General features: G+C 36.3%; 1 protein-coding gene and 1 pseudogene across 1 annotated transcript in view; both read left to right on the top strand.

Moving 5' to 3' along the window:
- The window catches only part of Fhit (fragile histidine triad diadenosine triphosphatase), a 1,508,571-nt gene that overhangs the window by 362,827 nt on the left and 1,118,284 nt on the right, over positions 1-27,460 (top strand). The window lies entirely within an intron of this gene.
- Positions 10,680-12,261, top strand: LOC124968922 (kelch-like protein 5; annotated as a pseudogene).

The following is a 27,460-nucleotide window of genomic DNA, read 5'->3' as shown; positions in this document are numbered from 1 at the left end:
TATCCCATTTGTTTACAATAAAAAAAAAAAAAAATGAAAGAGAATGCCATGGGCAGTATTCCTAGTAGAATGGTAACCTGGTTTTGGAGAGGAGTGTGGCTAGGGATGACCTCCACATAAAAGTTAAGAATACTTCCAAAAGTTGGTTTTGAGTATTCACTAGATGAATGAAGAGGATATGCAGGATTTTGATTGATCTTGAGGTCTGAGAGAGTATGTTGGGATCTGTGCATGGAAAGTTGGTGGCAGGTGGGAGAGTGAGGGCAGAGTATGGTGGGAGATGCAGTTAAGTGAGGTAGGCGGAGCGATCATGATGGCCTTGTGGATCATAATAAGGTTTAGGGATTTTATCATAGATGCAGTGGCAAACCATTAAAGATCTTTAGGCAGAGGATGGACTTCAAATGTTTGTATTTTTATAAAGATTAATTTGACTGTAGAATGGAGAATGAGTTCCATTGAGGAAAACTGGGAACTGCTATTCTGTGATTGGGTGAATCAGCCCTGGTTTTCTGTATCTGTGCCTTTTGTAATTTTGAAGGTGTCAATTTTATCAGCTATCAATTCCTTATCCCACCTCTGTCTACCGGGAAGCAAGTTCATCTGCCTTGAATGCATTACCACTTCAATTGATGACCTTGAAATGTTTCTATTATAGTGTTCCTCTGCTGGCATCTGTAGCTTCTCCCAAATTAAGTGTTTAGGATGGACTCCTTTCTCTCCTTGTCACATATATTAATTGAAATACTGTCATTATTACAGCTTAAGTTTTCTCATCCAAACAAAGCTGATACATATACCCTCACACTACCTAACATGGATGTTTAGATGGTTCTTTGCTTGTTTTTATGTCTTTGGGTTTGAGTTTATCTTCATTCTGGTCATTTATTCTTTCAGTCATAAATGAAGAGTTTTTTAGGGCTGGAGAGAGAGAAACACATATTCTTCTTTGAGGAAAAAGAACTCTAAGGGGGCACCACAGGTCCACAACAATGGATGTAGTTTTGTAGTTACTCTTGAATGTATTCTTGCCCCATAACAAATGGAGGTTGGAGTTAGAGTGGAATATAAGTTTCCTTCATCTGCAGTAATAGAAAACTCAAGTAAAATTGGCTTAAACTATAAGGATATTAATTTACTTATAAGAAGACAGAAGGTAGAGGATCTTGGATTTAGTTGTTAGCTCAGTGATATCATGGAGGACCCTGTCTCTTTCATCTTCATGATCTTTCATCTCCTGATGTTGCCTCATGGTCAAAAGATGGCTGCCACAGATCCAAGCAGAACATTTTTATAAGACACTATCCAAAAGAGTAAAGATGATATAGGTGGGAAAAAAGGCTTCCTTCTCATGCAACTCTGGTGTTTTATCAAAGGTAAAAGTCTTTCATGGAAGCTTCAATATATTTCCATTCATTATCTCATGAGGGCCTGGGAGCATAGTACCATGGTATCAGTGGTAGAGCTCTTACTTAGAATGGGGAAGATGCTAAGTTTATTACCAGTAAAACACACACACACACACACACACACACACACACACACACACCAGTAGCAAAAGCAAACAACATTACTGTGATTTACTTAGAACAATCATTGTACATAATCTAAGACTGAACATTTTGCTGCCTATCAAAATTTGGGTTCTGTTATCAAAGAGAGAGAATTTTTTTGTTATATTTGAAATGTGAAATCCTAATCATGAAGCTTCTATATTGAGGTACAAGAAGAAGACTATAGAAGTAAATTTCAGAGATAAGGAAATAGAAACAAATGAGATAACTGACTCCCTGGTTCCTCACCACAGAAGCAATCTTTACTAATTCTCTTAGTACCCCTCCCCCAGATATGAAGAATATAAAGAGACATTTAGCCTTTCCTCATCATCCCATATGTTTTCGTATCTTAAGCATTGGTTGTTTCCATCCTAAGATCCATTTTCCTCCCTCTTTTCCTAACAGAAAGCTGTTTTTGTGTGGGGCGTCAATGATCCAGCTCATTTACCCACACTTGCTTACAGTTAGTAGAGAGTATATGGTCTATTTCTGGACCAGGGAGATATATGTGGAGGTCACTGGATGGAACTTTCTGGAAAACTTTTAGGAAGGTACTGACTCAGCAGTCATCCTTTCTTTGCTCTCCCTAATCTTCTTGCTAGAGTGAGGGTAGTATGCCTGGAGGTGCAGCAGCCATCTATGACAATGAAAGGGAGTGCCTCACCCAAGGATAGCAGAGCTACAAGACAGAAGGAGCCTGGGAGATACCAGCTTAGTGATAGACTACTTACCTTTAGATATCCTGTTACATGAAGAACAAACAAATGAACAAAAAACAAAAATAATGCTGTTTTTGTTTAAATCAGTGTTGACTTTTGATCAGGTTGTGAATGATAAAAAAACAACAACAACAACAAAAAAAAACCCCAGTTGATACACCTTCCAAACCTAGATAGTGAAGATGCAGATCAGTGTATCTAACTGCCAAGGAAAAATCCAGAAAGTTTTCTTTGAGAAAAGTTAGGGAAAGAGGGGAAGTGAAAATTATGATTGGTCTGATGTAATCATGAAGGATCCTGGTGTTTGAACATTTTGAGCTTGGTCACTCTGAGTGGTATCTTACGCTTTGTGGGAATATGGCTACTCTGGTGACCAGATGATTTGGAGGAATCATAGCACAAGACATTTACATTCTGGTCCCATTGATGAATCTGAGCATTTGTACTTCCTTCAACCAGGGTGTTTTTTATATACATATATATTTGAATATTATGTTTACTTTGGTGTTTTTGATTTTCACAGTAAGGTAATTAGGATTCAAATTAAATTGTACATAAAGACATCTTTGTATATCTTTGCTTTGTTATTAGGGACACCAAAGGGAACAAAAATTTAATACATTTGGGGAAACAATTGAATACTTTTTTGTGTGTGGAACAGATAAATATATCATAGCTGAATGTTAATGCCAAAATAAGCCTTTCACTATAGTTGGTGATCACAGTGCAAAAACAATTTGTTTTTCAGAAAGTTAAGTTTACTAACTAGTGGATAACTTGTAAAAGATAAAATGAAGAAGGTATCAACACCATCATTAAGTAAGCTGACACTTCACTTTAAAGGCATAATTGCACACACTTCATATGCTCAAATATAAAGGTGAGGTTTGTTTTCTCCCAGAATTTATTATCTCTTAGAAGATGACCTTGCTTTGTATTTGGGTCCTCTCAAGGAAAGCCACTGTTATTTGTTTTGGGTGCTTATTAGGGTCATCTTCTGGGATCAGTAAGAAAGGAACAAAAAACTTGAACACAGAGATGGCCATTATTCCAGGGACTATGATTCATATTTACAAGTGTTGCATATTTTTCTAAACAGGCTCTTTGAAAATAACATTAAAAAGCAATTCAACCCAGTTATCCCACTCCTCAGTTTATACCCAAAGGTGTATACTACAGTGACACAGCCACACCAATATTTATAGCAGCTCAATTCACAATAGCTAAACTATGGAACCAACCTAGATGCCCTTCAACAGATGAATGGATAAAGAAAATGTGATGTTGGAATATTACTCAGGTTTAAAGAAGAATGAAATTATGACATTTGCTGGTAAGTGGATGGAATTAGAGAATATCATACTAAGTAGAATAAGCCAAACCCAAAAAACCAAAGGCTGAATGTTTTCTCTGATATGTGGATGCTAATTCACAATAAGGGGAGGGGAGAAAAGGGAAGAATAGAATTACTTTATATTAGGTAGAGGGGAATGAAGGAAGGGGAAGTGGTTTGGGGAAGGAATAATAGTAGAGTGAAACAGACATTATTACCTCATGTACATGTATGACTGCATGACTGAAGTGATCCTACAATTTGTATAATCAGAAAAATAAGAGATTACACTCTATTTATGTATGATCTATCAAAATGTATAAATGCATTCTACTGTCATGTACAACTAGGTAGAACAAAAAAATAAAATGAATAAAAAATAAAGAATATAATTTATAAGGAAAAAAATTCAAGATTGGTACATCATGGACATCAAAATACATACCTGAGCTTTGAGCCTCTTTCTCTTACTTGGCCCACTCCTATCTACCCTATAAGAATTCTACTTTCACCTTCACCTTCAATAAGTCTGTACTTTACCTGTTTAAGTACAAGGATGGACTTTTATTTAAGAAAAAAAAAGCTAGTAACATTGTATAAATTGGTACTTGTACCTTTAGACAACTTCAAGAGACAGCATCACATGTGAGTGAAATTCTCAAATCTGGAAAGGAGCGTGCTCTGGAAAACTGTGTGGGAAGGAAAAGCTGGCCATTACATGGCAGAGACACACATGTCCTAGTTGGAATAAAGCACTTGCTTTTAAACATCCCATTACATAAATGAAGTAAAAGGTATATGTTTACTATATCCCTAAAGTAAATGGTTATGTTTTCTTTATGTGTACAAGTTGGCAACTTGCTTTTGAATTTTGTTTAAACTTTTTATTAAAAAAATAGAATACAGTATTTCTTCCTACTCCAGATTGCCTTCTCTTTGACATTACTAACTATTCATAAGTTTAGTCTCACTGCATCCTTCTCTGTCTGATGTGTTACCTTTTAATATAATATATTAAATATGATCTATTAAACACATAAGGAGAGCTCTAGAGTGAGTGATGGGGTGACATGATGGCTCATGAAAAAAATGTCACGTTGTTCATAAAGAGACAGGTAGTTAGTTGCCAGATTGATGAAAGTTATTAATCTTTGGGTTTAGGTTTAGCACTTGTATTAGGGTTCTCCAGAGAAACAGAGGTAATAGGATGTATGTAAACACACACACACACACACACACACACACACACACGCACACACACACCATGCATACATTTAAAAAATATAAGGAATTGGCTCATACAGTTATGGAGATTGTCAGGTTCCAAGATCTGTGATGAACAAGTTGGAGACCCAGGGGAGCCAATACTCTATGTAGTTCTAGTCCAAAGATCAATAGGTGCAAGACTCAGGAAGAGCCAATATTTCATTTAGAGTATCAAAGTAGGACAAAACCAATGTCCAGGCTCAGGACTGGCAAGTGGGAGGAATTCCCTCTTCCCCACAGGAGGGTGGTTCTTTTCATTCTAATCAGGCCTTCAGCTAATGGAATGAACACCTTCTCCACACCATTAGGAAGAACAACCTGCTTTACTCAGTCAATTGACTTAAATGTTAAACTCATCTAAAACACTTTTGCAGAAATACTCAGAATAATGTATCTGGGCATCCCATGGCCTAGTAAAGTTAATACATAAAATTAACCATCACAACACTTATGGAAATGTGGGTTTTACATTGTTTTGGTGAAATTGTATCAAGCCTACTTCCAAAACAGATATATGTAAGATATTATACAATTAACTACAGCATAGAAAGATTTGGGTTTGCTTGTTTTATTATTGTTCAACTTATAAGGAGTTTTCTTTAGGGATCTTCTCTAAGTGTGATAATCTGTCTTCATTCTTTGTCAGTGCAAAATGGGTTCCACACAGAATGACATAGTTCTGTAGGACTGGCATCTTTTATTTTTTAACTTGACAATCTCCATAGGAATAGGATGGGGTTGCACCTGTGTGCATTCAACTTTTGCCAACATAACCACATAGAATTGAAAACAAAAAAGGAAAAGTAAGGCATTCCAACTTAAATAATATCAGCAATTGTTTGATATTCCCTTGATGGATGTAGGCTTCTTAGTAAATGGGATATGGGAGATGGGAGGCAGTCTTGTCCTTGTCCTCCTGAACCTGTTAGTGTGATTGACCTAATCTGTTCTGCATTCAAAAATATAGAACTAGTAAACTTACACCAGAAACTTCATTTGATCCTCAATTGAAGAAATGGCTGCCTGTGCTAATGTGTGGAGAAAACCTTTGTTTGGATCTCATGGATGTACCATGTTTGATTTGTGAGAAATTGAAGAGATTTCCAAGGAACTCTCTAAGCTCCAACTTAGAATTTATCCCCAATTTAATGTGACAGTAAGCTATCTTTGGCCTGGGATTGTGACTTTCTTAAGAGGAAATCTTTGGGCTGAGGACATTGCTCTTTGGTACAGAGGGCAGTGTTTGCTAGCATATATTTGGTCCTGGATTGGATTCTCAGTACTGGAAGTGGGATGGGGAGAGAAAATGTTAACTGGCTATGTTTTCAAGAAGATTATGGCTTTAGCCAGGCGTGGTGGCACAGGCCTATGATCCCAGTATCTCTGGAGTCTGAGGCAGGAGGATCATGTGTTCAAAGCCAGCCTCATCAACAGCAAGGTGCTAAGCAACTCAGTGAGACCCTGTCTCTAAATAAAATACAAAATAGGGCCAGGGTCGTGACTCAGTGGTCCAGTGTCCTTGAGTTCAATTCCTGGTACCATCCCCCACCCCAAATAAAAGAAGATTATGGCTTTAGATTCCATCTTTTCAAAGAATAACCTGAATCCCCTTGCAGGTATGGTCAGGATTGTAAATATGAGCTTTCTATTGTGTTTATGGTGACAGAGGAGTGAGTATAAACAATTTTTTTAGAACCATTCTTGTAAGTATAAAAGGCATCTGCTGTCTCTCTTTTAGGTATATGAGGCATTCACAGACTGTGCTTCTTATATTTAGTTTATTTAAAAATATAAATAAGGTAAATTATTTTTGCCCTACTGATGAGTAGGTTATATAAATTAATTTTAGAGAAAAGAAATTTATAAGATGAGATGCCTTGATTAGAATTTAGAAATCTTCATTTTACTAACTGGTGCCCTGGTGAGCTGAGGAGAGCTTTTTAAGGGATTCCGTCGAATCTGGTAGGGCATAGGAGGTGGCAGGCAAGCACCTACTCTGTGACAGGCCTTTGACTCTGGATAAACAAGTGACAAACTAGACACCTGTTTTGTCCTGATGGTGTTTGATGTGTGTGTCTATTTGGGAAGTAGGTAGGAATCAACAACAAACACATATGTGATGAGCTTCATTAACAGAGTAAAAATGGATATAATGGAGCAACTTGGTGCTGGTGAGGGGCTGCTTTAGATGGGTGGTCAGGGAAGGCCTCCCTGTAAAGAGAACATTCCAGCTGAGAGCTGAGTGATCCAAAGGGTCATGATTTAAAGATGCAAGCATTTCAGACAGAGGGCAAAGTTAGTGTGGAGTCCCTCTAGTGGAAAGGACCACTCACTAAGGACTACTCACTTTGTTATTTGTTGCACCAGTGCTCAGTACCTTCCAGAGGAGAACAATGATAAACGTATGGCAACCTGGTAGAGGTCTTAAATGGGACTTCCTGTTACTTCCTAAATGGTTCTCCTCAAACAAACAGCATGTTCAGAATTCTGAGTGGAGGACAGTGGAGGGGATGGGGAAGAACGAGGTGTGGAGTGAGGAGTGGGGACCCTGGATATCATCTTGGCTCACAGAGGTGTTGCCTAAAGGTGAAAAGAAGGCAAGAGAGAGAAGGAAATGGTTGCCTGCGCTGAGAGCAGACTTTCCCCAACTTAGAAAAGAATTAGAAATAGGGGAAGGAAGCCTTGTTTTACAATGACTCTGCTACCTTGTAAATAAGTTTTATCAAGCTTCAATTGGTCAATCTAATCAAGAGTTGTTCCTTGAAGAGAGATGGAATATAGGGAGAGAATGACAAGCCTAATATTCTCCTCCTTACAGATATTTTTTGTCCATTTTAAGAATGAGAAAGCCAAGCACATAATAGATAAGAAACTTGCCCAAGTAAATAGCAGAAATAGCATTTAAAAGCAAGTTTGATTGATACAAAAGTAGATCAGAGTGCTCTTTTTACAGATCAGGATGGATCAATGAATTTTTCATTCTTGTACCCTAAAAGAATTTACTTATCTCTCAGAGTAAAATCCTGACTTAATCTGTTGTATTGACCCAAATAATTCCATCATTCCACTTTGATATTTAACTTTATTTTTGGAATCATAGTAAGGAAAATGTATATATATATACATTTTATTTATGTATATATATATATATACATTTTATATATATACATTTTATATATATATAAAATAACACATTATATATGGAAAAAAATGTTTTTATAACTATATCCCTATCTCTATATTTTTCCCCTTTTGGAAAATGTCCTGTAAGGAAATGACAATTTTTCTCTCTTTGTGTTGAGAAGTAGGAGGTGTCCCATTGTTCAGTCTGTTTCTATGGAGAGAATTGACAGCAATCATAAATGGTATGATTATACTATCTATGTTGCTACATGGAAGGGCCAAAAGCCAAATAATAATCCTCACTGGACCTCTTTGCTTACATTCTTATTGTTTCTCTCTCCCTCTTTCTCTTCTCCTCTGTCTCTTCTAAATCTCTTATTGTCTACTTTTGTTCTTCCACATATAAAAGGTTAACTTGTGAAGTCTGCAGTATAATTACATAGTTTTCCCTTTCAGGAGACAGGTTTGCAACCAATGATAAAAATATTCAGTCTCCATGGGTAAATGCATTAAATGTATTTTAAAAGGTATGTATTTTTGGAGAATAGAGATTCTTAATGATAAATGTCCAAATTTATAACTGGTTATCTATGTTTTGGTTCTGAATCCTAACTCTTTATGTTTGTTCTCAATTTTTAATTTCAGCTTTAAAATATAATAATTTCTCAAGTGTGAAAATACTGAGATGGACTTTATTTGAGAATAGGGTCCACTAAATAATTATTTTATATTCTGCTCTTAAAGACAGTTTTGTGAGCTTCTTTGAAGAAAAACCTGTCATACATTAAAATATCATTTATTTTACTCTGAACAAGTGCTTATGATATACCAACCATTGTGCATGTTTTATCAAGAATATCTCATTTTATCCTCACAACGTTCTCATTAGGTAGATATTGGTATTTTTTCAGACAAGAAAATTGGAACTCAGAAGGGTTAAATGACTTACTCAAAGTTGCGCCTCAATTAAGTGCCAGTGGCTGAACTTGAACCCATGTCTATGTAACTCCAAAACCTGGACCACTGGTCTCCTAAACAGCCTGAGTTGGAATCTGGGGGGTGGAAGGGTGGCCATCTTTAAGGGTTTGACTTGTTCTAGAAGGTACTATAATTCTAGTCATCGTTGTGAGATGTAATAAAAGTTATAGCTGAGACCTGAGGCCCTGGCATTCCAAGAACCTAAAGATTTCCTTTTAGTTAACATTGCTAAAAATTATCTTAGAAAATACAGTTTTATAGTAAATTTCTTGAGAGTTTCTAAATTTGGAGATGTAAACCTCTGTAAATGTAGAGGAACTAACTGTGCTTCAAGCCCAGAAGGGCATGGAAATGAAAGGAAAAACTGAAAGAGATTCAACTTAAGGGAAAGAAAAGGAAGATAAAACATCTTATGAAAAGTAATTGGAATCATATTTCAATAAGAGCAGAAATGGAAACTACACTAATGCCAAAGGGGAACTGAAGACAACGCTATCTGTATCAGATCATTTGGGTACTACCTAGAGGCTACAGCCATAAGCATTCTACAAATTTATGATGGTGGCCATGATGGTATGCAGCAGTAAGGAGTAAGTGCAAAACCTGGGAAAAGAAAGTGTCTGAGTTGCATTACACCATAAATCCAGGAGAAAAATATTCTGTCTTCATATGTCAAGGGTGAAATTGTGCCTCGAGTTCTCTATTTCATTTGTCATACCTTATTCCCATCAAGAAGCAACCTGGAGGGAGTTCATAAGAAGACCAAATAAATGAGTATATCACAGAAATGTCGACTAATAGGAAAGTCCATCTGACTTTCCGTTTTGCTGTGCATTGACCATAAGTGGAAATTTCAAGGAAGAAAAGAAGAAGGAAGGGAGGGAGGAAAGGAAAAGGGAGAAGAAAGAATTTGATTTTAGATTTTTGAGGTATCCATTGTAAGTGATGGTAAGAGACTGGTGAATTTATTTTTTAGGATTAGAATGGGTTATATGGGCTCATGTACTTTCCTGGTGGAATTGGTAGAATGCTTTTTTGGAAAAGAAATGGACATTCTTTGTTTGATAGCCTTGTGGTCTAAATCCACTGTGCTGTGTTGTGTCTTTAGAAAGAGCATCCACAATCAGGCAGCCAATCTGCTGAGATGTGACCCAAGTATAAAGGAGTGCTTCTCTGTGCAGTAAATTCACCTTATGCCCTCTTAGAATTGGCACCAGGATGAGATCTCCTCCATGCCTAAAATATGCCAGTGACAACTTTTTAGAGGTGCCCTAACTGGCAATGCAGACTTTGAAAGAAGAGGCCCACATTTTCTTGTTTTTTCTATATAATATTTCAAAAAAATGTATGTTTATGGGTCTAGTTAAGTCATATTCAGATTAAAATCTAGTGTATTTATTGATTATCTGCTCTGAGCCACTGTAGATGATGCTTCCATATGTTGCTCTATTTAATCTTAACAATGACAGGGGGTGAGGCTGCCAGGAAGGGGCTGGGGGGTGTGAGGCGCCAAGCATCCCTCTCCTTGGCTCATCAGCTCCCACCCCCCACCTGCCCTCCTCCTCTGGCCTGGCCACCCCACTCCACAGTGGCCCCTGGTTGCCTCCGGAGCCTGATGTGTTGAAAAATATCCATAGCTTCACCTCAGCAGATGGCTGAAGGGATGAACTATGGGGACGTGGTATATGATACCTGGAAGAGGGGATGCCCAGAAAAATAGCAACAGAGGAAGATTGGAGCTCTCCTATGTCTCATTATTTTGCTACCTTGTTTACTAATGATGTCAGAGAAGCAAGACAAGAAGAAATAAATATGGAAGGTGTAGAACCAAATTGTGGTCCTTGATTCAGTATGCATATACAGGTCACCTTGAAGTAAAACAAAATAATATTGAATGCCTGTTATCTACAGCTTACCTTCTTCAGCTTTCACAGGTTTTGGAAGCATACTTTAAGTTTTTAATGAAACAGTTTCATCTGTCCAACTGCCTTGGAATCTGTTCTTTTGCTGATGCCCAGGGTTGTACAGATTTGCATAAAGTGGCTCACAATTACACTATGGAACATTTCATGGAAGTAAACAGAAACCAGGAATTCATATTACTGCCAGTCAGTGAAATTGCAAAGTTCTTGGTCAGTGATGACATGAACATTCCAAACGAGGAGACAATATTAAATGCACTTCTTACTTGGGTCCGTCATGATTTGGAACACGGATGGAAAGATCTCAGTAAACTTTTGGCTTATATTAAGCTGCCTCTTCTTGCACCACAGTTCCTGGCAGACATGGAAAATAATGCACTTTTTTGGGATGATATAGAATGTCAGAAACTCATTATGGAAGCAATGAAATATCATTTATTACCAGAGAGATGACCCATGTTACAAAGTCCTCGGACAAAACCCAGAAAGTCAACTGTTGGTACCTTATTTGCAGTTGGAGGAATGGATTCAACAAAAGGAGCCACAAACATTGAAAAATATGATCTGTGTACAAATATGTGAACTCCTGTGGCAAATATATGAATGGGAGGAGACTACAGTTTGGTGTTGCAGTGTTAGATGATAAACCGTATGTGGTTGGAGGGAAAGATGGACTGAAGACTTTGAATACTGTAGAGTGCTATGACCCCAAAATAAAAACTTGGAGTGTGATGCCTCCAATGTCCACATATAGGAATGACCTTGGTGTAACTGTGTTCAAAGGTCCATGTGTGCAATAGGCAGGCACGATGGCTGTAGCTCTCTGAACACAGTGGAAGGATGGGCCCCTCAGGCTTGTCAGTGGAACTTTGTTGCCACCATGTCCATCCCCAGGAGCACAGTAGGTGTGGCAGTACTAAGTGGCAAACTTTATGCAGTTGGTGGTTGTGATGGAAGTTCTTGTCTCAAATCAGTAGAATGCTTTGATCTTCATACTAATAAAGAGACACTGTGTGCACAAATGTCAAAAAGGAGAAGTGGCATAGGAGTAACAACCTGGAATGTACTGTTGTATGCTATTGGAGACCACAATGTTCCTGCACCCAACTTGACTTCCGGACTCTCCAACTATGTGGAGAGATATGATCCCAAAACAGATATGTGGACTGCTGTAGCATCTATGAGCATCAGCAGAGATGCAGTGGGGGTCTGTTTACTTGGCGATAAATTGTATGCTCTTGGGGGATATGATGGTGAGACATAACACAGTGGAGGCTTATGATCCCCAGACAAATGAGTGGACCCAGGTTGTTCCACTGTGCCTAGGAAGAACTTGAGCTTGTGTTATGACTGTAAAATTATAATTTAGTGCTTGTTTTCTAAATGAAAATGTCCTCTCCCTTTATTAATTTACTATAACTAGTCTACTATCAATGGATACATTTTTAGTAAATGTGCAATACCATATTCCTGCTTCATCTCAAGGTGAATATGTTAAAAAAGGGAGCAAGGAGTGAATGGACCAGGATTATACACGTTCAAAACTACACCTGGTGAATTGGGAACATATGTTCCTGATATGAAATATGAGGACAAAAGAACTCCAAAACAATCCAGTGTTAACTGGAAATTTGATTTATTCATAGTTGAGCACATTTTACTCATATTATCCAGGTTGATTTTATTACAGTGCAAACATCATAAAACATCTAAAATATTATTTTGTAAGTTCATCATCCATGAGTTACAGTAATTTTTGTTTAATCACAATCACTACTTCTGATATACTGAAGAGTGTACTATTTAGTTTTTTCAGCTACACTATATATGCTTTGGTTGTGGAAAACCTCTAAAATTTGCTTCATCCAATGCATTAAAGAGGAAAACACTAAAGCATTAAAACAATGACCAAATAAAATGATATGATCTTTGGGCTGTTTAAATCTTCATTCCATTACATTTAGATTCATCAAGAATTACATGTATGATGTTCTTTACTTGAAATTTAAACATGACAATTTACATTAAATATATGCAAACTTATGTAGAGAAAATAAATATTATATACCCTATAATGTTCTTTCATCTAACTAGTATTTAATTACATGGATTTGTTTTGTTTCCTTTTCTATTACAAAAAATAGTTTGTCTTTTGATATTGACAGAATTAGATGTTCTTATGTTCTCAAGTCTTGTATTTGTTTCTCCTGACTTGTCTCACCTTTTGTCACAGGTAATAATACATCGTGCATCTTTGTAATCAAACAGTTTGGAGGGAATGGGTTAATTGAATGTTTGAAAAATAAGTTTAAAGTGTTTGTTATCCAAAGTTTTGTACATTTGTAAACTCTAATTACATATGTGAATGTTAAAAAAAGCAATGACAAGTACCTCTTTTAATAAACATATTAAAATTATGAAATGTTAATGTTAAAACTGGCAAAAGCCCTGTTGGAGGGGTTATAACTATACTTCCTCACCTACCTGGTAAAGACTCAGTGACGGAGAATGGTAGCTCCTTAAAGACAAGGTGGTTTCAATACCCAGACATCTGTTTGTGGACTTTTCATTACTTCCTTCCTTTAGCCTAGCTCAGTTGTTTGTTCTCAAATATTTACTGTCAGCTTGAATACACAAAGCACTATTACTTGCACCCTACAGGTGATTTAAGTGATCTTCACTGGTAAGTTTGACTACATGTTATGTTTGCCTTAGGCTCTGACTTTAGAATTCAAATTCCCTCCCTTAAGATATGACTTTATTTTTGTATAGGCTGTTTAGATCCTCAGGAATGCTTTGCAGTTTTCATTCACTATATATGTATGTAGATTCCTCCATTCTTTCTCATTGTTTCACACATGCCCTTACTATGTGGTACATGTTTATTAGTAAGTCTAATTTATAAATATATAGTATATTGGATAGAGGGTGATACTTTTTTGATATAGCTTCAGTTTCTTGCATGTATTTAAGAATAATGCATGCATCTTTCGCCAAGATCACTTGTAGGAAAATGACTGTTCCCTGGAATAAGGTGACAGCGTGCCCCCTTTCCCAACTGGTGTTGGACACCTGGCTCCTCCAGTGGTCAAGTATTAAAGAAGGTGGCAAGTGTAAAAAAAATAGAATAATATATGCTATGTTATGCCATATTGATTTTTAATAATATAACTCAACCGAATTAAGACATGTAGATCCCCCATATTCCAACTGAGGTTATTTCCAATTTTTGCTGGGTGATTTGTGTAGTAAAACAACAAAGCCCAAAATGCTTATGACTTTCTGAATAATCTTATGCAAAAAGCTTACCATACACCTTATAATGTTTTTCTTTTATTTTTTTTCTTAGAACTTCATTTTAGATATATTCCAGTAGTTTAAAAATGCATTACAGTATGGCAATCATTGTCTCCCAGAGTGTCTTTTATGTATTTGACATTGACAGACACTTCCTTTTTCATGTTTTCATATAAATTTTTTTAATTACTCAAGTAGTCTGTGAGGTTGGCCTTGACATTGACCTGTGAATTAATGGGTGGCATTTAATTTAAAGCAGACAGAGCCCTTGAAAATTTATAGGATGATCAAGTTCATTTCTGGTGTAGTGTGTACTCATGACATTTAAAGGAAACTGAAATTGAAATATACATCACCTTTAGAGAAGATTCCTGTAACCTAAATAAATCTTGGGGCCCCGTGTGATTCTTTCTGTCTTTAGATATTATTGCAAATGAAATAATTGAAAAAATAATTCTCAGTTTTACTCATGTTGCTCCAAGACTTTGGAGAATTATCATATGCTTTACACATGGCAACTCCTCTTAATATTCTCTTCTTTCTCCTCCTTTCCTTCAATCTTGTCTCTCTGCATGTTCAGGAGCCAGGTACTCTCTTTCTCTATTCCTTTCAGTACTTGACTCTCAAATAGCTATACTCTTTGTCTTTAGTCTGCAGTCATAGACTACTTTCCCCTCTTATTTTCCTTCCAATTTTCCAGTTCAATTTCTCTGGTCATTCACGTAATAGTTTTTAAAATGTGATATTTATCTTAAAGTTGTGCAAAATATTTTATGGGAAAAGGGCAGGCTTGGAACACTAACCTATTTTAAACTTTTTCTTTATTCCCCTTAAAAACATTAGATATAATGAGTATACTAAGTTGGGAATAAAGAATTATTCATTCCTATGAGAACTACTTCATATCCACAGTGATTTAACAAATAAGAATGGTAGAATACTAAAAGAATGTAACTTTTTAATATGGGACAAATATAGAGTACTATAGCAGAAAACTCCAGCAGATCACAAAATTGCAACGTAGTGAACAAATACACGCCCTCACTGCGGGGGCACGGGGTGGGGTGGGAATGACCAGGAGGTCACAGAGGAACTTGAATGATAAGGCAGCTATGAAGCAATAATGAAGACCAAGCTGAATTCAGAAATAAATCAAGAGAAATGAAAAAACACTTATTTCCTTTGCATTAAATCTGGTAGAACATTTTTTAGGCCTTGTATTGATTTTAAAATGATTCAGGGAAATTTCAACTAAGTTTGGAAGATAATCATAGATATGACTAATCATATTAGAAAAGAAAAGAGCTGAATTGTGATTGTTATAAGAGGGGATGGAGAATAATAGCCTCTGGGTCTTCACTGGGGTACTAAAGAAGAACTGATTTATGTCACAGAGAGGCATATTTAGTTAGTCATTGGAAAAAATTATCACTTGACATTAAAAGGCAGAAAACATTTTTTAAAAAATAGACAATGTGTTGAATTACATTCCGGGGAAGTTTTAAGAAACAGGTTTCATCCTTGGGCTCCTGTAATTGTGGAGTCAGGAGCAAGAATGCTCTGGGTTTATGTGTATGGTTTTTCCTGCCAGAGTCAATAATTTTTATGAAATACTTAAATCTATTCTCCAAGATGGCACAAAATGCCTCCCTTCCTCTGTGTTAATATGTGTGATTTCTTTCTTTTTAAAAAATTTATTTATTTTTTACAGACTGCATTTTGATTCATTGTACACAAATGGGGTACATCATTTCTTTTTGATTTATTTCTTATTTCTAGAACTTACTACGTATACTTCTGCTAAGTTCATTGATATTTAAGTCTATTAACCAATCAACAGAGAAAATCTGTTCAGTTTGGCTAATTAACATTGAACAAATCAGAATTGTTGAATAAGATTCTACCATACACAATATATAATGCATATTTTTGTAATTTATAAGGTATTTGCTAGAATCTGTACCTAGAGAGAGTTAAGTTTCTCCAACAAAATTATCCTACATCATAACTCTCTTTGCCTTACTTTGAAGTAGGTTGCATGTCTTTTATCCAAGCTCTAATTTTCACCACTGTCTAGGTTGATAACTAGGAATAAATATGTTCATACTCACCTTAACCCCAGTGTGGAAGGATGCAGGTACTCCAAATTAATATTGTCTCCTGGAAATATGCCAAAATCATGTACTTTGCCCAGAACCTGCTTTTGTTACCTTTATTGAATGAGAAGAAAAAGGTGAAAGCTGTGTCATTCTCTCTTGCTTACCTTGGTGTGCTGGTAACATTCATTAATACCAAGAGAAGGAATTTCATGATTGGCTTACCTTCATTTTATTTCAGACAAGTACAGGGTTTTTACTATGCTTGCGAGAAATTATACACAGTACATTTGGGGAAGCAGACTTTGCTATCAGTAGATAAGGTTTCTAGTTATCCAAGTGTCCCTGCTGTTGGTCTTTTAAATTTTAGTTTGGGGAGAAAAATGCCAAAAAGATTCAAAATCCAGCACAAGAACTTGTAGACCCAAGAACTTTCTTCTGGTTACTTGAGAGGGCAAAGTATTCCCAAGACATGCAGTACTCTTTGATTAGCATCCATAGAAATAAAAACTTTGCCTCTAGGTGACATTTATATGGAACTAGTGATAGTGGTGGCAGTCTCTCTCTGGCTGTGTTTTTCCTTAGCATTCTTCCACAGGTTAGATTTGTACCTTGACATCGTTGCATCATAATAAGGCCCTTGTGTCATTTTCCTTGATTGAGTGAAAGACTTGCCTTGTGAAGTTTTTCATTCTTTGGAACAACCTGGATGCTGCAGTCATGACTCCATTTCAGCCCCAGAGTGAGAGAGAATTCTCTGTTGTTCCCCTTTAACTTGTGATTCCCAGTCCTAGCTCTCCACCACCTTGCCTGGGAAACTTTTCCACTCCATACCCAGTGGAGTTAATAAACCGTATTCTCTCCCTTCCTGCCTTTCTAGGGCACATGTAATACTCAGTCTAGCTTTGAACTGCCTCACCACAGGGCGCTGAAATGCAAATCTTTGGTTCCTCAAGGATAGTATTGTGCCTGGTACATCTGACCAGTCTGGAAGTTAGAATAGTGGGAAACCCCTAAGTTTTTGGCAGCACCCCTGAAAATTTGAAGAGGTACTTGAATGGTGTTAGCTTTACATCACTGTGACAAAAACACCTTAGATTAATAACTTAAAGGAGGAAAGATTTATTTTGGCTCATTGTTTCAGAAATTTCTGTCTACGGTCTCCTGACCCCATGGTTTTAGGCCTGAGGAGATGCCAAATATCATGGTGGAGAGTGTGGTGTGGAACACAGCTGTACTTATGAAAACTGGGAAGGAGATGGGGGAAGTGGGGCTTCAAAGGCTTACCCCTTCCTCTAAACCCCTAAACCTCCAATAGTACCACCAGCTGGGGACCAAGTCTTTAACACATGAGTCTTTGTGGGGGGGTATTACGTATCTAAACTATAATATATGGAGAACCATGTCTTCCCAACTGGGATGGACAGGGGTGCTCCTCTGCTCCTGGAAAATCTTTTGGATGACTTAAGCTAATGATTTCTCCTTGAGATATTTGGCCCATGTTAACTTCACTTATTACCTTTTCGAGTTATGAGGACTTTCATTTTTTTAAAGGTCTATTTCCTTTGCCTAGCAAGGGGGTAAAAAAGATACATTAAAAACTAATTTAATGTCTCTAGGTTCTTTAATAGGTTTAAGTAACTTTCTTGTCTGTTATTTGAATATCAAAGGTTTTAGGATATTTTTAAAAAACAGCACATATATCTTGAAAAGAAGCTTTTGGGTCCTTGGCTGCCTCGTTGATAAAATGTCTGGTTATGAAAAGCATTAGCAATGTGTGAATGAAAGATCATGATTTGGATGTCATTTGGACTAAGCTAGAAAAGAAGTCACACTCTGATTTTTTTTTTTTCCTGGTGGGAGATCAATACTGTCTAGACATGGTCTCATTAGGACTTTCATTGACTGAGGCAGAATGAGATTCCTGTAATCTGGGCTATTGGTGGGATATTTGTATTGCCCATCATTACCGAGAACTCCAGATTCACTGGTGCCAACTCTGTGTATACCAGCATCATTCCACTCAACTGTAGGGTTGTCCTCAAGGACAGAATATGCCTGCTTATGATGTTGTCAAGATTTGGAATCCTAGAAGTTTTCAAAGCTGCTTTCCAGGATGTGTACCATGCTTGGTGACAATTGTATAGGGCATAGAAGAGTCCTTGGGGCAATTGAATTCCCTGTGATCTCTAAGAGTGACACCAGAGAAACAAGTCCAGCTCACATCTAAAGTCGTCAGCCAGTGAAAGTCAGATATCTTTTCTATAAACAGTCTGTCTATTAATGTCTGCAAAAAAATGTCTTCATGTATGGAAATGTAACAGTTGTTCTTTTAAAAAAATCTATTTAGTAGTTTCCTCTTATATGGGAAAATTTCACCCATTTGACTGTATTTTTAAATTGAGGAAGTTTATGATTTCTTGTGTAGGACTAGAGCTTAAAAGCCCTGTGTTCTTCTGTTAGGCATTCAGACAGCTGGACGTGCTGCTCTGCATGGAATCTTAAATCTTTCATTTGCGGTCACTTGTTGGCATTTTGCAAGGGAGTGAAGCAATGTCTGAGCCACTGGAGGCCAGAGGTGGCCCAGCTGGACTGGGTTTCTGACAGTGGAATAAATATCTGTTATTTGTCCAATATCTTTAGTTTTCAACTTTGGGAAAGATAAGCATAGACTTTGAGAAATAATGCTGATTATACAAAGGAATGCTCATTATAAAGGATCTCTTTCTGAGAATTTAAGTGTTCCAGTAGATTAGCATTATTGATCATTCTCCTTCCACATAGTCTACAGATGATTTTAGAATCCTGAAACTATTATTCTCCCTTGTCTAGTGTAATTACCAGAACAAGGAATGATCTAATTAAAAGACAACAAGGATGCGTTCTAATTGTCCTAATAAATTACGTTAATACACAATGCGTGCAGTTGGTTTTCAACAGGAATTTGTTTAATAGATTGACAGCTTGTCCTTTAGTGCCACACTCTTAGCTTTCATTTCTTCTAAACAAGACAACCTACAAAAGGATATTAAGTGTTCAAAAATCTGTCCTACCATTTAAGAGAATGTGAAGTTCCATGTGGTACACACTAGTAAAGAATTAGATTTTGGGTTCTTTAGATAAAATTGTGCCCCAAATGCAAGAGGGTAAAATAAATATGGATAGTCTAAAGTAAAAATCAGAAATGGATTATTGTGATTAAGGACATAGATTTTTCTTCTTTTTTTCTGTTGTCAAGTATGGTGAGTGCTATATAATGACACTAACTCATGAAATTGTATTTGATTAATTTTAGACACTTAACACACATCTATTTTACATCACATTGTACTATGAATATATGAAATGGTGCTGTTGTTTAAGTCATACCCTGATGTGGGCAAAAGTTCAGAATATTTCTGATAGGCTCTCTCTGCTTTTCTTCAGAAAATGCTGGTCTCCCTATTTACTTGAAAGTAATTCAGATATAATTTGTTGCATAATTATCTGAGAACAACCTGAAGGCAGCACAGAAAAAAGAAATCACGAAGTATGTGTGGGGGAACAAAACACCTAAAGAGTGGAGGGAGTGTACGATCAATTCTAAATAAATCTGACCGCACTTTACCTATCCAGAAAAGGTAATTTCCAGATTGGTTTGAGCTATTGTCCTCTTTTACATACCGGCCTTTGAAATTTAATTAACAAGCTAACAGGTAGGAAGGAATTTTAGTACTTACTTGACAAGGCTGATAGGTATTTTTGGAAAGGACACTTGCACAAGAAAACCTGGGAACTTTGTGGAAATAATCTTCCACCTGATTCATTCAAATTGAGTTCATTGAAAGAGTATGGTGTTGGCACTCATGAAGATTCTAATTTATACTCATGAAGTTAACTTACTTTAGAACAGCAAATATAGAGAGAAAAAAAGAAAACAATAAATGTAACAGAAGATAACTGGGAATTAAAAGAGAAATTATCTTTAATGGTAAAGGAATGCAAATAAAATTCCTCCTAATCTAAAGTGTGTCCTAGCCTAACCAGGGTGACAATTTTTGGCTTCTTACTCCCTGTCTGTTAATATTTTAGCTCACATCTTCATTTTTGAAGTGGAACTTTCATGCTTCTTTGGTCTGTTTTTAAAATTTGCCATTTCAAACCTGAAGAAACCTCACCCCCAGGTCTAAATTAGATCCAGTCCTCACGTGGATCTTGCCTTCTTTATTCTAAGGCAAGGACAATTGATTATTTCTGAGAGGCAGCATGAAGGTGGCACTCCTTTCTTTTTAATAGTTAGACTGAAAAGGAAATAAGAAAGTAGCTAAGTAAGCCCTTATGTTATCATAGAAAGACCTTTCATTATGCTGTGTTTTTCTTTCCTTTTCTGACATAATATTTCACCAAAAGTATGATACCAATTCTCAAAAGTGATACTCACCTATGCAAAGGCAGAAAAGAGTTCCATTTCCATCCTAGAACAGACTCTGAATACTCCTAGGAGGAGGGGAGAGTATGTGGCCGGGTAAAGGGTCAGCATACTAAACATGGGCCTATGGAAGGCATTGAACTCTGGAGGTCTCTGGGAATGGAGTATTTTTGGAGCAAAGTGTGAATATGAGAACCTGGGTAAATCTGATATTTTCTTCTGAGCCACTGCTATTGAAGATTTTTCATTTAGTAAAGAATCCAAAATATTAAGAAATATTAATGTTTTGACAAAAAATGACAAAAGCCAGGGACTTCAAAGCTGCAGGAAAGCTGAAACGCTTCACTTAATGTGCTGCCATCTAGCCATGATCTCATTGCATGCTGCTTCATTCATTGATTACAGAGACGCTGAAATCATTCGGCAGACAGGATGGAGGGTGTTTACAATGAAGCTTAGAAAGCAGAGACTCAGCTGAGTCTCCTATTTTTATTGGCCTTTAACACATCCTATCAGTCCATAAACTAAATTTTGGTACATATTAGACTAAAGATAATGTTAATAACTCTGAGAAAAGCTACTTTAAAAAGGGTGTTAAAATAGCCATCATTGCTTTAAATACCATTTTCACCAGTTTTGCCTATTCGACAGCTCCTGCTGGTACACAGAATAAAGTCTGAGAATGAGGGCCCCCAATATTCTTTTCTTATCTGTCTTTGTCATTTTTTTCCACTTGCTTTTATAGATGTTCTGAACTTCAAATAAGTATTAGTTTTTATCATTTCCCAAATGTCTCATCTTCTCCGATTTTCTCCCAGCTTTTGTGCTTGTTTCCCCCTACACTTGGGAACTCCTTTTACTACCCAACCTTCAGAATTTGTGTTATGGCTTACATACTAGGTGTCCCCTAAAAGCTCATAGGTGAGACAAAGCAGGAAGACTTACATGTGAAATGATTGGGTTATGAAAGCCTTGGCCCAATATGCTAATTAATCCCCTTACAGGGATTAAATGAGTAGTAACTGAAGGTAGAGTGTGGCTGGAGAAGGTGGTCACTGGGGGCATGCCTTTGGGAAATATACATATAAAAAGACACCTTTATTTTTTTAATGTGGTGCTGAAGATCAAACCCAGGGCCTCATATGTGCTAGGCAAGCACTCTACCACTGAGCTATAACCCCAGCCCCTGGGATATATATTTTGTATCTGGTAAGTGGGGTCTCTCTCTCTTTCCTGATCTCTTTCCTTTCTCTTGCTTTCCTCTCGCTTCCCTCTGCCACACTTTTCTGCCATGATGCTCTGCTTAATTTGAGCCCTGAGAAATGGACGCTGTTATCTATCAACTCAGACCTCTGAAACTGTGAGCCTCCAAATAAACTTTTCCTCCTCTAAAATTGTTCTTGTCATGTCTCTTAGTCATAGCAAGTTGACTAAAATAATCCATTTCACACATCTTCTCTGAGAAACTTCCACTGATTTTCCCAAGTAGTGCTGCTTATTCTCTCTAGTCAGCACTATGGGCATTGTTCAAAATAAGCACATTATTGTACTTATCACAAGTTATTGTAATTATTTTTACATATCTGTTCCTCCTGCCAAAATCAAGAGTTTCTTGTAGCTTGGTGCCATTTCAATTCAATAAGATCTGGTCCATTGTACATTTTATTAACTCTCTATGAGCTTTGAATTTCTATTGATACTTTGGAGCTTAAAGTTTTCAAATACAGAATGAAAATACAATTAACAGTCAACCCAGAATCCTATAACCAGTGAAAATAACCTTCAGGAATGAAGAGGGGAGTTAAGAACTGCTTGGATGAAAGAAAACAAAGAAAATGTGTCAGCAGCCCTACCTTAAAAGAATGACTAAAGATACCCATCTAAATGGAAAAAAAAAACTGATTAAAAATGGAATCCTGGAATATTAGCAAGAAATAAGAGGCAGCGAACAAAAATATTGATCCTCTCAAGATTTCTAAATTATGTTTAAAGGTTGAGACAGAAATTATAACACTCTGATGTGGATGCAGAGAAAGAATTTAAGATGATTGTTTTATAAATGAAGGAGGGTAAAGGGATGTAAAGAAAGGTAAAATTTTTATACTTCATTCAAACTGATAAAATGATGACACCTGAAATTGGTATGAGTTATGAATATGCAGTATGATACCTAATGTACCTGCTGAAACTATACCAAGTGATACACTCAAAAACACTTTAGATAAATGAGACTATAACCCCAAAAATGTTTAAAATAGCTTCCAAAAAGTATGGAAGATAGAAAACCAAAAAAACCCAAAGAGAACAAACAAAAAATAAACAAAAAACAAAATATAAAAATTTCAGGAAAGGTCTTCAAATATCAATAATTATGTTAAAGTTAAATTGTACAAATATACAATTTAAAATGCAGAGATTAGTGGAGTTGTTCAAAAACAAAATGTATCCCAACTATATAACAGGTTTACATCACATGTAACAATTAAGCAGATTGAAAGCAAAAAGATGACAAAAGATACATCATGCAAACTTAAATTTTTTAAAAAGGAATAGCTGGTTCTTTTTAGAAGTTAATAAACCTAATAAATCTCTAGCAAGACTGACAATGAAAATGAGAAGGCACAAATTACCAATATCAGTAATAGAAAATAAGAATAGATGGGAATTTCTTCAGCTTGATGAAAAGATCTATAAAAAACCAGAGCTAATGTATTTAAGGATGAAAAGACTGAATATTTCCTACAAAGCATCAAGAAATAAGGCAGGGCTGGAGATATGGCTCAGTTGGTAGAGTGCTCACCTTGCAAGCACAAGGCCCTGGGTTCAATCCCCAGCACTGCCAAAAAAAAAAGGCAAAGAAGTTCATCTAGCTGCTCCCATTCAATACATGCAATAAATTCTAGCAAATGTAAATTAGGCAAGAAAGGAAACAAAAGGCATAGAGTTAGAAAGAAATAAAGAGAACTAACACTGTTTGCCATTGACAATAAGATTGAAGAATATAAGATAAGCATTAAAAATATTGTATTTCTGTATATTAGTAATGATTATATGGGCACTGAAATTAAAATATGTTATATGTAATACCTCAAAAATGTGAAATACCATCAGGCATGGTGGTACACATTGATAATCCCAGCAGCTCAGGAGGCTGAAGCAGGAAGAGTTCAAAGCCAGACTTAGCAATATAGCAAGGCCCTAAGCAACTTAGTAAGAACCTGTCTCAAAATAAAAACTAAAAAAGGGTTGGGGATGTGGCTCAGTGGCAAAGTACTCCTGGGTTCAATCCTAGTACTGCTCCACCCCCCAAAAAAGTGAAATAATCAGATATAAATTTAATAAAACACTTATCAAACTTATATGACAAAAACTGCATAATGCTGATGAAAGAAATAAAAGAAAATATAAAGAAATGGAGAAATATATTGTGTTCATGGTTTGGAAATCTCTGCATAGTAAAGATAACATTTATCTTCAAATCAATATGCAGAGTTAATGCAATTCCTATTAAAATTCCAGTATGCTTTTTTTTCATTTATAGGTGAGGTTTTTCTAAAATTTTATGTGGAAACAGGAACTGGAGTAACTAAAGCAATATTGAAAAAGTAGAATAAAGTGAGAAAAATCAGTCTACCCAATATCAAATCCTATTACATAGCTACAGTATGACTATCATGGAGTAATAGATACATAGATCACTATAACAGAATAAAGAGCTCCCCAAAATAGACCCAAATGCATATACCAAATTGATTTTTTATAAATAAGCAATTTTTCTCAATAGAAGAAAAAGAATCTTTTTCAAAGATGATCCTAGACCAACGGACAAAAAAGACTTCTTAAACTATGTCTCACACCTTGTAAAAATTAATTCAAAATGTATCATGGATTTAAATGTAAAAAGTAAAACTTTTACAAGAAAACAGAAGAGAGAATCTTTGGGATCTATGACTAGGCAAAGGTGATTAGCCTTGAACACCAAACATAATCCACAAAAAGGAAATAAAAGAATATATTGAACTGCATCAGAATTAAACTTTTGCTTTTGCTCACTGTTCATTAAGTGATAAAAAACTAGTGTTATGGAGTAGGAGAAATATTTGTAAATCACATACTTAAAAAGGATTGGTATTTAGAATATATAAAGAACTCTCAGTCTCAACAATCAAAAACCAAACAGTTCAATTAAAAATAGGTAGAAGTCACCAAGAAACATCTCTCCAAATAGGTTGTACAGGTAGCAAAGAAGCACTGGAAGAGATACTGAGAGACTGGGGATGTAGCTCAGTTGGTAAAGTGCTTGCCTCACGTGCACAAGGCCCTGAGTTCAATCCTCAGCACCGTAATAAATAAATAAATAAATAAATAAATAAATATAAGAGATGCTGAACATTATTAGCCATCAGGGAAATAAAAATTAAAATACCAATGAGATATTCTTACTCATTTATTAGAGAATGGCTAAAATAAAAATAGATAATGCCAAATGTTGATGAGGATGATGAGGATGCAGAGAAACTAGATACTCATATTGCTGGTAAGAATATAAAATGTCATAGTCACTGTGGAAAATAGTTTCACAGTTTCTTACAAAATCAAACACGTACTCCTTGACATTTATCCCAAAGAAGTGAAAACTTACATTGACACAAAAGTCTGTACCCCAGTGTTCATAGCAACTTTACTGTAATAGCTCCAAACTGGAAACAACACAGATGTCCTCCATTGGATGAATGATTAAACAAATAGTGATACACCTGTAGTATGAAGTATTAGTCAACAAAGAACATGGATACATGAAACTATTTACCCAAGTCTTTTTTCTTTTTTTTTTTTTTTTTGGCTTGCAACTTTTTATTTTTTATTTTATTTTTATTTATTTTTTTATTGTAAACAAATGGGATACATGTTTTTTCTCTGTCTGTACATGGCGTAAAGGCATACCATTTGTGTAATCATAAATTTACATAGGGTAATGTTGTTTGATTCATTCTGCCATTTTTTCCCTTCCCCCCCTCCCCTCCCACCCTTCCCCTCCATCTATACAGTCCTTCCTTCCTCCATTCCTGCTCCCCTCCCTAAACCCAACTCCAACCCCAACACTAACCCTTCCCACCCCCCATTATGTGTCATCATCCACTTGTTAGCGATATCATTCTTCCTTTGTTTTTTTGAGATTGGCTTATCTCACTTAGCATGATATTCTCCAGTTTCCTCCATTTGCCTGCAAATGCCATAATTTTATCATTCTTTATGGCTGAGTAATATTCCATTGTATATATAATATACCACGTTTTCTTTATCCATTCATCAATTGAAGGACATCTAGGTTGGTTCCACAATCTGGCTATTGTGAACTGAGCAGCTATGAACATTGATGTGGCTGTATCTCTGTAATATGCTGATTTTAAGTCCTTTGGGTATAGGCCAAGGAGTGGGATAGCTAGGTCAAATGGTGTTTCCATTCCAAGTTTTCTAAGGAATCTCCACACTGCTTTCCAGAGTGGCTGCACTAATTTGCAACCCCACCAGCAATGTAAGAGTGTACCTTTCTCCCCACATCCTCACCAACACCTGTTGTTGCTTGTATTCTTGATAATTGCCATTCTAATTGGGGTGAGATGGAATCTTAGGGTGGTTTTGATTTGCATTTCTCTTATTACTAGAGATGTTGAACATTTTTCCATATGTTTGTTGATTGCTTGTATATCTTCTTCTGTGAAGTGTCTATTCATTTCCTTAGCCCATTTGTCAGTTGGATTATTTACATTCTTGGTGTAGAGTTTTTGAGTTCTTTATAGATTCTGGAGATTAGCGCTCTATCTGAAGTATGATTGGCAAAGATTTTCTCCCACTCTGTAGGCTCTTTCTTTGCATTGCTGATAGTTTCCTTTGCTGAGAGAAAGCTTTTTAGTTTGAATCTATCCCAGTTATTAATTCTTGCTTTTATTTCTTGTGCTATGGGAGTCCTGTTGAGGAAGTCTGGTCCTAAGCCGACATGTTGAAGCTCTGGACCTACTTTTTCTTCTATAAGATGCAAGGTCTCTGGTCTGATTCCGAGATCCTTAATCCATTTTGAGTTTAGTTTCGTGCATGGTGAGAGATATGGGTTTAGTTTCATTCTGTTGCATATGGATTTCCAATTCTCCCAGCACCATTTGTTGAAGAGGCTATCTTTTCTCCATTGCATATTTTTGGCCCCTTTGTCTAGTATGAGAAAATTGTATTTATTTGGGTTTGTGTCCGTGTCCTCTATTCTGTACCATTGATCCACCTTTCTATTTTGGTACCAATACCATGCCGTTTTTGTTACTATTGCTTTGTAGTAGAGTTGAAGATCTGGTATTGCGATACCCCCTGCTTCACTCTTTCTGCCAAGGATTGCTTTAGCTATTCTGGGTTTTTTATTCTTCCAGATGAATTTCATAATTGCTTGCTCTATTTCTGCAAGGTACATCATTGGGATTTTAATTGGAATTGCATTGAATCTGTATAGCACTTTTGGTAGTATGGCCATTTTGACAATATTAATTCTTCCTATCCAAGAACATGGGAGATCTTTCCATCTTCTAAGGTTTTCTTGAATTTCTTTCTTTAGTGTTCTGTAGTTCTCATTGTAGAGGTCTTTCACCTCTTTTGTGAGATTGATTCCCAAATACTTTATTTTTTTCGAAGCTATTGTGAATGGGGTAGTTTTCCTAATTTCTCTTTCTGAAGATTCATCGCTTATGTATAAAAATGCCTTAGATTTATGTGCATTGA

Source organism: Sciurus carolinensis, chromosome 17 (genome assembly GCF_902686445.1).
Source record: "Sciurus carolinensis chromosome 17, mSciCar1.2, whole genome shotgun sequence".
NCBI classification, from domain to species: Eukaryota; Metazoa; Chordata; class Mammalia; order Rodentia; family Sciuridae; genus Sciurus; species Sciurus carolinensis.
The sequence above is the reverse complement of the archived record's forward strand: the minus strand, read 5'-3'. Positions and strand labels throughout refer to the sequence as shown.